This window comes from Protopterus annectens, chromosome 4.part0 (genome assembly GCF_019279795.1).
Source record: "Protopterus annectens isolate FY-2018-M chromosome 4.part0, PAN1.0, whole genome shotgun sequence".
NCBI classification, from domain to species: Eukaryota; Metazoa; Chordata; order Ceratodontiformes; family Protopteridae; genus Protopterus; species Protopterus annectens.
The window spans coordinates 374,293,689-374,305,894 of record NC_056733.1 but is presented as its reverse complement, the minus strand read 5'-3'; positions in this window follow the sequence as shown (position 1 = coordinate 374,305,894).

Below are 12,206 nucleotides of genomic sequence, written 5' to 3'. Positions count from 1 at the left end.
TAAAGTATTTTCATACATTCACTGAGTGGAGTGTTGGCCATTTTTTATGGATTGACTTTTGGCAAATTTTGGTATTGTACCCATGCCGTACTTGCAGAGCATCATTTTCCTGGTTTGTCTATGGCTAGAGGTTCCAGACAGTAGACTCTGGGCACTACCAACTGCTGTATTACTTCACCCTCTAGCCCTCCCTAAGGGGTTCACCTTGTTCAGTAACCCTTTGTTCAAGTATATAGATTTCCTTTTTCCTTGAGCATCAGGTGCCTCCTTAGCTACCTCCCTCAAGCCTTGTAAGGTAGGGTCCAAAAGCTGGGCCTGTCTCAACTCCACTTTTGTGACCATTGCCAGCTCCCCTTCCACAGGAAGCCTAGTATCTTTCAACAGCAGTGCCTCACTGTCAACCTCGGTACTATCACTCACCTCTGACTTTGCAGCTAACCCTGTCCATGGGAACATCAGTACCTACCAGCAGATGTGGCTCACTTTCAGGTTCACTGCTACAGGGTAGCTCCTTCTTTGAAATAGCCACATGACCAGCCTCAGCTTCAGGTGCAGAGTCTGTCTGGGTCTCACCCATAGTACCAGACCTAAATGCCTGTATCTAAGCCTGACTATGTGTAAGTGCATGCACACAAGGTACTGTATTATCAAAATCATTCCCTATCAAGACATCTGCAGGAATATCCTCAAACACAGCTACCTGCTTGCTTCATTTTCCTCCCTCCCAGTCACGGTGAACCCTGGCCAAAGGTATTTTGGAATGGGATTCATCTTAAATCTCTGATTAGAGTGGACTGACCAAGCAAGTACTGCTCCTGTTTAACCACTACAGGCTTCACAATTGTTATGTCAGAGGCTGTGTCTTTCTTAGCAGTGGCCAGTCTTCCATCCACTATGACAGGATACAAACTCTGGTTATAGTTTGGTACCCCTGTTGTCTCCAAACAACTTACTACTGCCACTTTGTTATTACCACTTGCTGGCACCCTCACCTTTTGTTCCCCACCTTGCTTCAGTGAACATTTGTATGCTACATGGCCCCTCTGGTTACATTTAAAACATCTAACCACTGATCCTGTCTGTGTACCTGAACTAGTGGCTTCCCATGTTACTGCTAGCCTCTGTCGGGGTGGTATAGGCTGCCATCATGAGTTCCCTTATATCCATGTGCAGCACTGGGTATCCTCTTATTGTGCAGTGATGCCCTGCTTGCTAAGTAGAGATCCTCTTTTCTTCCCAGCTCATCTGCAGAGTTACACTCACGGTCTGCCAACCAGATTCTCATGTTCTCAGGCAAAGTATTAATGTTTTTTTCCCTCACCAAAAGATCTGCCAGCCTTTTAAAAGTGGTAACCTGACCCCACTCACCCACCTATGAAAGTAAGTACTTAACTCAACAATATAATCACATACACCTTCATCTGCCTTCCGTCTAAGTTCACAAAACTTTTTTTCTGTAACCTTCAAATGTTAACTTATAACAGTTCAATAAACATTGTTTTACTCTATCATAGTTTAAACAATCAGTATCTGACTATTTAGAAACAGCAGTTACAGCTTTACCATGGAGTAAGGGGGTCATGATCCATACCCAGAGCTCTTTGTCAGCATTATACTGTTTACATACTCTTTCAAATATATGAATAAAAACTATCAAAGTCACTCATCTCTGCAAATTGTGGAAGAAATTTCCTGACATTTATTGCTTCTGAGGTCGAGTTATTCCCTTCCCCATTATCTCCATGACTCTGATGAAGAGTCATCTTCCTCTCCTGTTGTCACTTCTCTTTTCCCTCAGCCTCCACTCGCTGCAGTCTCTTTTATTCTTAGATCTCCAAATGCCACAGTTTCTTATTTTCTTTGATCTCCAAATGTTGGCCTCCAGTTCATGCTGATGCTGCATTTCTTTTTTCTCAGCCTCCAAACGTTGCAGCCTCTCTTCAGTCTCCAAATATCGCAGTTTCTCTTCGGTCTCCAAACATTGCAGGTCATGCTGACACTGCTCTCCTCTTCTTCAGCCTCCAGTTCAACTCTCTTTAACTCCAGATAGATTTTTAAGTCCTCTGAGGAAAAGGTGAACTGCCCTGTTTCTGAAGACTGCACATCCCCAACACCAGACTGGTTGTTCTCCTGGCCAATGGTCTGCTCTGCAGCTGTGATTAAAGTGGAAATAATTTCCTCTTTAGTCCAGTTAGCATGCACCAGTCTTTAGGCTTCACACACCTTGGCCAACTGGTTCTTTGTCAGCTTACCATAATCCTCTGCTGACATCTTTGTCTGCTTTCCCTGACTAAACTAAACTAATAAAAAATAAACAAAACTGTTGTGAAAATGAAACTCTGAATGTTTACCTTGTGGCTGTTGAGAATACACACACCTGGGGCAGCAACCAAGGAGCCTCAGTCCTCACCACTGACACCGGTGAGAGACAGTCACTAAAACAGTGATGGATTTACATAGTAATTTCAAATGCAGTGCTCTGCATCAAGCACAATTTCACCCAAGAGCAGTTCCAAGTGACTGATACACCCACACCTGGTTATTTGATTTTCACACACATACACTCCTGGGAAAGGTGGGCACAGATTTACTAGCTGTAACCCTCATGCCCAGACAATAAGGTAATGATGCTCCCACCATCCAGTCACTCCTCTTACAAGGGTATCCAAGTTTCCTGAGTAAAATCAATACTAACATAAATGGTAGAGTGTAAGCCAAGCAGTAAGGATTTTTGGAGTGGCCAAGGCATCACTAGAATAAGCACAAGTACTCTCAGGATGTTAGACATCATCTCTAAAAGACCAGTCTCAATAAAAGGTGTAAAAACATTTAATAATAATAAATAGTAAAAGAGAAAACATGAAATTATTAAATATTTAAGTGCAATAAACATCAGAGTTTCAACGCAGGAGAAATAAAAAAAAACACAGTTGGACAGATTCAATCAGATGCAGAAGAGCAATACTTAGCTAATCTCACTGTAATTCTTGACTGTCTAAAGAACAGTTCCCTTTCTAACTTAATACTGCAAGGCAAGATTAGATGCTGAGTTGCTTACTTCCAAAAGGCTAAGTGAAGTTTTTCCCATTTACACTGATCTAACTGAACTGAACTGAATGTGATAACTGTCATAGATTTTTATATCAGGTTTCCAAGAAAAAAAAATAACATAACAAGCTGATCTGTGAATTCCATCCTTTCAGTGTTGGTTATAGAATGGCATCACATTTGATCACATTACTCTGGTAGTGTACAGACTCGGACCTTTTTCTAAGATCTGTTACAGTATTTGAAAATTATAGAATTCTTTGTTTAAACATACGCATTTAATCAGTTATAATAACACTGTTGATACATTTTTAACATAAGCATCTGTACAAGTCAATGTGGTAGTCAAATGACAGGAAATTATTTACAAAACTATTTACAAAACTCCAGCTAACTTTTCTGGCATATGTTACACATGCACTGCCATATTCTCCCTGGTACAGATGGCAATAACTCACATCATCACACTCCTTTCAAGTGGACCCAAGCTGTTCTCATACCTTTTTGTGTCTGGACCAGTATAAGCATTCCCCTCTTATTGCCATTAATACCAACTCATGTCATCCAGCTTTATCTAGTAGGTCCTGCAGCTGCTGTTGTCTGCATGCACTCTTTTCCTCACTTTCATAGCCCTGTTGTAGGGCATAAGCTTTGATTATGAATACTGCCCAATACTTACACTGGATTTGGATTTCCATGAGTCTATCACTAATTCTGATGACAATACTTACTCACTGTCTTTTGAAGACTATCCTTCTCCACAGTTCCAACCCCATTTCTAGTCTGCCCTTCCCCTGAGTAGTAGCAGCTGGATCCCAAACCAAGTGGCTTTGATGGATTGCCCTTCCATCTTGTCTCCTGGATACACAGGATATCCAACCCTTCCCGCCTTCTCCTTACCATCATGTTATCCACTTCCAAACATCCTGTTAGAGAACCTATACTGAGAGTAGCAATCCTTAGTTCATGTTTGGCAGGTTGATTGTTTTTTAGTTCAGCTTTCACTCAACAAAACTATCCCAGGTTACTCAACCTGGGCAACTGGAGTCCAGCCAGCCAATAGTTTATTGACCCAGGGCTGTACTTTATGGCAGGTTCACACTGGCCACTGTTAGCATGGGTCCTTGGCATAAATTAGATCTTCAGCCCATTTATCTGCAGCAAATATTTACAGCCATTTTTGGAGATGTTAGTTAATGTGATCAAATCACTTTGAGACAATTTTATTTTTACACAAGCCAATGGTTAGCCCTGGCATGGTGTGTGGTCTGTGATCTGTGTTCTCCTTTCTAGTACTGAACATCACAGTTGAAGCCTAAAGCTGCTGGTCTATACAGCTCTTCATTGGATAGACACCACCAAAGTCTGTGCTGTTTCCCAAAATTCCATTCCGTTGGGTGAGTTTGAGAAGAAAACACCTAGCATGTTTTAGGGATGAACCCCAAAATGACACAGGAAGAACTTCCAAACTCCAAATAGGCCTTGGCCAGAGGTTGTAATCAAACCTTGTGCATGGGAGGCAAAGACCTTAACCATTATGCCAACTGTGTCAAGCTGACCTTCTCCTTCTATCCTACCTAAAATCATATATCATTATCTTTTTCATCCAATCTTTTTTTCTAATAAAGAAAATAAGAACTATCTCACCAAAAATACAACCCTCTGTCCCCATCTGTTCCATATAGCATGCCCTTGCCTTTTCCCCTCTAGTAATGCTCCCCTTTTCTAATTTCCTATCTACCCCTTATTTCTTCCCCATTTTAGAATGAACAGATTGGTTCCTTGGTATGCACATCAACATTGCTGTTTCTACTCTGCATTGTGCTGTACTATGTTGCCTTACCTATTAGTGTGCTGTGGGACATAGCGTGACATCTTTGTTATGACACTGAACATATTGCCTAAATGATCTGTAGTTGTGCTGCTCCTTGAATATGATGTTAGAGGGAGGTACTGTCTGATACCACCATACGTCTGCCTTACTGTGTAGCCCTTTGCATGGTATTCTGATTCTATTCATTGCCTGTTATATCCCTAATTAGATTTTAGATGTTTTGTGCTATGATTCCCCTCAATATCAGTAATGCAGAGGTGGATTGCACACCTCTATGAATCCCAGCCAATGTCTTTTTTGCAATTCTTTGCAACAGTAAATGCATACACCCCCCCCCCACACACACACACACACTCACTATATATATGCTCTCCCTGTGGTTGAATCATCAGTGGAAACTAGAAACTGCATGTAATGGTGCTACTCACAATGTAGTCAGGGCCTATTGTTTTTACATCTTGCGGATGCATGAACACATATCATGCACCCTCATTGCATGCTAACCCCTTGAATGATGCAGGCAGGCACAGGGAACAGCAGTGTTTCCAAGCTAAAATCCAATCCCCCACTCTAAGGATGGTGGCTCCCATGCCTTGCAGCTTTGGCTGTCACTGCAAGGAATGAATGGGTCATAGGGCTCTCAACAATGGGATTGAAAAAGGCCAAAAAGAGACTGAGCAAAAACAAAAAAGAATATAGGCAAGAGGTTTAAAAAGGCAAGTAGTTTGGTCTGAAAGTTACCAAAATGCCTGTCTTATTGGTCAACTGTTGGCAAAGACAATAATGAAGCTGCTGCCCATGATGAAAGCTAGGTGTAAGATTCAGTGAGCTTTCTAAATAGTGGAAGGTTGGCATGCTAGTTAAGCTTATTACTTTGCAGACACAAGGTGCAAGGTTTGTTTCTCATATCTGGTAGCTGGTAAAACTTACAAGGGCATTAGGTCTCATTCTAACCTATAAACCTAAAGTTATTTCTTGCATAAGTGTTGCCATAGTTTAAAGGGTCAACACTAAATTGCATCATTTTATAAAAACGTGAACCGTAAGTACTGTGAAGTTGTTGCAGTTCTGAACAATATTTCAGATGGGATTGCTGTTTTAGAATAGGAGAATAAGAGTCAAAGGTACAGGGTAAACTAAGTGACTAAGAGGACAGAGCTAAAATTAAAAATATTCAAATAGTCATGGTCCAGGAAAAACTGGAAGGGCAGATTGTATAGCTTTTCTTAATGAAAAGTTGAATGCATTAACTGATTTTCAAAAGTCTTATTAAAACAAAGAGAGCATATCAAATTTCTTGATCAGGGCAGGTAACTGCAGTAAGCCAAACTTGTCATATTTCAGTAAGATATGAGACTTTCGTATTAAAGGACTTTGCTTTGAGGACTTAGCAAAATATAAAAAAGAGAGAGAAAATAAAATTTTTAAATAATTTTCTGTATAAACCTGACAAAAAATTAGACTAATGTTTGGTGCCAATGCATGAATTTTAGGTAAATAAGCTAATGTACAAGAAACTGTACTACTGACTTCAAAATTTCTGTTCTGTAAGCATCACAGCTCTGAACTATGAAAGAGAATAATGGTTTGTGGAACCATGCCATGGCCATCAGCATGAATATTGGAAGACAGACCGATGTGCATTGCATATCACACAACATTTGATATTAATGTCTGTAGTGTAGGTGATGTATATGTGAAAAAGTACTGAGACACCAGGGTTGCAGTGCTTGGTGGGAGGCAACACATGGATGTATTGTAAATATGTGAAATATTGTTAGATAGGACCTTCAGTTTGTTATGTTTCCATGTAATTTCATGTCATAGACAGGAAATGGACAGTAAACAGCAGTAATACTTTATAATATTTAATTTTCCATAGCACTGTGAGCAGCAGATTTGTGTGACGGTTGGCAAAGTGTTTGCTCATGTAAGACACACGTTTTCAGTACTTTCTATGTTTGCACGTAAGCAGTGCACAAACAAGAGCTGCATTGCAAAGTCTGAGAGTTAGTATTGCATCTATGAATACACCTTTTGCTTAGCTGACTCTGAGGCAGCAGGTGTGAATGCACTGATACATTCTTTCTGAGCTAAGATGATACTGGGTTTGAATGCAGGTGTATTTGATAACATAATGACATGGATTCTTTATAGTACATGTGTTGCTATGTGTTGGCATAGCACAGCAGGGTTAAGCAGCATTGCACAGAGAAAAAAAATGCAGCACTGTACCGCTGCTCACCTTTGCTGTGTATTGGTGTGAGATGCAAAACTTCATGCAAACATAGAACCAAAAAGTGAAGGGATTCATTGCTGTTTCTGCTACTTATGTGTGTTGTGTGTGATTCTAGTTTGACCAGATTATAGGTGTTAAAATGGGGTAGATAGGAATGTGGTGAAATGGGGAGCAAGCAGGGGGAAGAACAAAGGGAAGCAATACAGGAATGTGCAGGAGGAAGGTAGGAAAGAGCCATAGCTATATATTTCTTTAACAGTGTAAATTGAAACTGTGCAGAATATTACCTGAATTTGGACTGTTACCTCCACAAAGAGGGGTGACAACAACCCAGTCATGTTGTACAGTCAATTGGACTGAAGCAAGTGTTTCAAAAAGACGTGTGCAAAATGGAGAGCTATGCATGGGACAATTTTTTTTGTGTGTGTGTGTGTGTGTGTGTGTGTGTGTGTGTGTGTGTGTGTGTGTGTGTGTGTGTGTGTGTGTGTGTGTGTGTGTGTGTGTGTGTGTGTGTGTGTGTGTAACAGGTGCCCATTTTTTTTTTATTTGGTAAGAGAGGACTGCAGGGTAAGGGATGTTAAGTTTGGTAGATGAGGAAGCAAATGCAAACATACAAGACAAACTTAACAAGAGGCAGGGGTAGTGATGGACACAAGATGTTGGGGACACCATGATTGGAGTGAACGAGGGGACAATGCAGACTTGTGTACATCAAGTATGGAGACAGTGAGAATCGAGTCCTCATCCACTGGAATGTCATCACTGTCCCCTTACTCTGCTGACAGCTCAAGTGCTTGACATCTCCTCCTAATACAGACCATGAAGGAAAGCAGCTTGTCCATCTAGAGTAGGTGTACACCAGTGATGTGGTGCATGACTCTACGTACAATCCTTGGCAACTCCCTGAGGGTGACTAAATCACCACCACCACCACTGCTTCTGGAGGTTACCACTGCACCAGCTTCTGGGGCTGTACTACCAGAGGGCACAGGTCGTGCAGGGGCAGTAGAGGCAGTGCTGCCAGGTTGGCTCCCAGAGGTGTTGCAGCTGGTGCAGCGGGGCCAGGCTATCCTCTGGGGCTGACCTACCTTGCTGTGCTGTGTAGCATTTAGTGATGTTATACATATGGATGACATGGAGACATGTTTGACAACACATAATAGAAAATAAAAAAGAGAGCTAAAAGTTGGGGTGAAAGAAAAAAAGAGATACAATTAGTATCGTCATATGTGACATACAATGCATTAATACAATTATATGACTCTTTTATATTAAGTATTACATTTAAGTATATGTCCAAACTTATATATTCTATACTGCAGATTGCTGAAAGTAATCCTTGAAATGTGCATATATTGCACATATGCATGTTCCAATTATACAGATTACAGTTTACAGCAGGGCATTTGTGCCACTGGCATAAAGTTTTTAATTTAATGTAAATATTATTGAAGAAATAACAGTATTGTATAGTAGTGAATTGTGGTATTTGAACCCACAACCTCTGACCTGACTACAGTCTAATATTGCAGTCTTACAACTGGTCTGTGTTATAAACTAATGCATGCATACTAGCTTTTATAGTTGGGCTATGCATGCTCAATTTGATACAACTCTATAAAAGACAAGAAAAAGACACCTTTAACTTTTAATGCTATAGTAGCACTTCTCTTCTGCTGCATACATACCACTTGGTTCCCTCAGTCTCGCCATTCGAGCAAAATGAACCCATCAATTGAACTCATGTTTGGTGAGAGCTGGGAAAAGAATACAAAAGAGTAGAAGAGCATTGTGCATGCCAGTGTTGCCTGTATTTAGCTTTAGAAGTTTCACAAGTACTCTCTTATCGCTAGACAGCTCTGGGATATCCACTGTCAAATTCCTGCAACCAATGGTAAACATATTCCTTTTTCTCTGTGTAGTTCATTAAAATGATGCCTACATTGCTCTACAGTGTGTGGGATACCATTGGCATTGGATACAGACTGGACCAAACTATTCCATGCCTCAGACTTGTACTGGGAGCCAGAATAGTCCCCCTGCAGAAGCCTTTAGCTGTGGTGCTTTACCAGGTGTCCAATAAACATCCTGGAACCCGGGCCTTAATTCCCTAAAGTGTGTGCCTTCCTCTCCAATGCCAGCCATGTCTACCATTTGAACTAGAGTAATGGAAACTGATGCTTTCCCACCAATTTCAGTTATTGAGTTTACTGATAGTGTGCAAACCCGAGCAACAATGCCAACCACATTTGAGTGATGTTAAGCAGAGAACAGCAGTGCCAAGCAGGAGGGAATTAAATAATTGAAACTGGAAGGTTAATCTGACACTTGGCCTTAGTTTGAAGGGTGTTTACTGATGCAGCCTGGAAGTATATAGATTGGAAATTGGAAGGCAACCGTTAAGACAGTTAAGTTTTCAGGCATGAACTGGGGGCATAAATGTAATGACCTGAAATTTTCTGTCCTTTACACTGAGGAAAATTAATTTCCTCTGTGCATAAATGGGATTTATACCTAGTCATAAGGGGAAAAAATCATTTTTTCCACAGCACTGATTTTCCATCTTTGCCACAGAAGAAGTGCTACACAAACATAGTCTGAAATCATACATAAATACAGATGACAGTTTGAGCTGTTACACATGTATGTGTGTCACCTGACAAGGTTATTGGATATAGATCCAGTTGCGTATGTGTCTTATGTAATTGTGAAGGTCATGCAAGTCCAGATAGCAGAATTATAATTACAGAAATATAGCAGACAGTATACCTTCAGTCATACATCTGAAAAAACAATAATGGTGTCTCATCTCTCATACATATAAATCGTATCATCTTTGTGATGCCAGTGCCCTGGTCCACCAATAAAAGAGCCTCAATCCTCACCACTAACACCAGAGAGGGCATCTTATATATGAGGAAAGGATAACAAATATACAGTAAAGTGCAATTTTCTTTAAGAGCACACAGAGATCACCATCAGTCCAGGGCTGGTTGCTCCCTTGCTCTCCAGGTCCCCAATAAGGCTCCCTACTGGCACAGCTATAGGGTCCAGATATCAGCTTAGTGGGCAAACGAAAACCTCTAGCACCCTCTCTGTCCAACCAGTGCTTTGTGTCCCTGCCCAAGTAGCTGACACACACACACACACACACACACACACACACACACACACACACACACACACACACACACACATGCACTTTGAGATAAGAGTTTATACAATCACACAGACACTCCTGGGGACGGCTGGCACAGTTTCTCCAGCTGTGCCCTTTTTCTCCCAGACTATACGGTAGTTCCACTTACCACCACCCACTAATACTTATCAACTACTCAAATGCCCTTAAAAGGGTGTCCAATTATTACAGTGCAATATTATTATCCAACTGGTAGTATGACTAAACAGTCTCAAGGCTTATTAGAGTGACCTGGTACATGATCCTTATATACATGCAATGTACTCTTAGAGCTTAACTTATCTCTACACAAACCAGCCACAGTTAAAAGGTTTTAAAATATTTAATAATAAACAATTAAAACCACATGACAATACTTTCTACTACACAGTCAGTGCTAGTCTGAGTTCAGAGATCACACAGAAATACTTAAAATAATGCAGTAGTACAGTTCTGACATCACAGAAAAACACTTAGTCTAAGCTTTCTAGTTCTAGCTATTCCTAAAAGGAAACACAAGTCTAAGATAACTTACATAAGACAACAGGCAGAGTGTTGATGAGTTGGATGATCAAGACAAAAATGCTTAATGACTTCTAATTTTCTTTGTTTAAATTGCTATTGCAGTTCTGATAAACATTACATAATCTTTTACACTTTCCTGGAGTTCCCAGGCTACACATTAACTGCATTTACATTCTTAACATCTCACTTTTGTTATCTTGCAGCTGGTCAGGAACAGAGCAATAAAAATACATTTGCATGTTTAAATCCAGCAATTTAACTCTTGGTTAAACCAATAGAAATAATTTCCTCATCTAGACTTTTTGGCACCACTATCTACTTCAAAGGGTCACCACATGCTTTACTTTGGTCAGTAGAGTGCACTGTTGTCACATTTATTTCCAGTTCCACATGTAACAGTATTTCTTTGCATTTAAGACAACAAGCCTGTAGTTTACATTCATATTTACAAATGACAGAATTATCTGCAAAATTCTATCGGGCTAGGCTGGCAACCTTCACCCATCTCTACCAGTCTTCACAATCTCCACTATCTAAAGTGTTATAAGTTAGAGTGAATATAATGGGAAGTGGAATAACAGTAAAAATGTCTGGAATATCCTATATTAGAAACCAGAACCATGTGTATGACAGTCCTGCTCTTACACCTGTTACCACAAGAATGTTGAAATAACACTTGCCTGTTTTTCAGTACATTGCTATAAACTGCATTGCACACGTTGTACTAGAACCCAAGACTCTCTGTACTCCAGCCCTACACTAAACACCTGCTGCCACAAGACTAGTTACAGGAAATTTCCTAATTTCCTAATCATTCTTAAGGTCTCTGTGTTAACCACCGCTCAATGCCTCTTAGTACATTTGCACGGTGTCCAATAGAGTTAATAGAATGTATCCACTTTCAATTAAGAGCTGTCTGAGTCCTGTCTGCATTTGTTCAAGTGCTGCAGCTTCTGGAGAACCCTGCGAACAGTTAAATACAAAAATTGCACCAATGTATACTTTTTGACCTTTGCTCTTTTACAGATGCCGTGTTTGCAGGTGTTCTGTCTGCTTTCTGGTTGGCCCACTAGTCCAGTTTGTGCATTGCTGCACTTTACGAAAAAGAGGTAAGCACAGCCAAATCTGACATTCATTTTTCTGCATTTCCCATGTTTGCACTAAGCAGCGCATCACACAAACACTAACCCCCCCCCCAATAAAAAGAAAAGAAAAGAAAAGAAAAAAGGGAAAAGTAGCTTGAATGAGGTTAATCAGTCTGTGACATACACACTAGAAAATGTTGGTACACGAGATATTTCTACATAGGTCTGGATTTGAACGCTCAATCAAATGAAACTTCAGAACATAGAAAGGGTGACTTATTCCTCTTTGCCATAAAA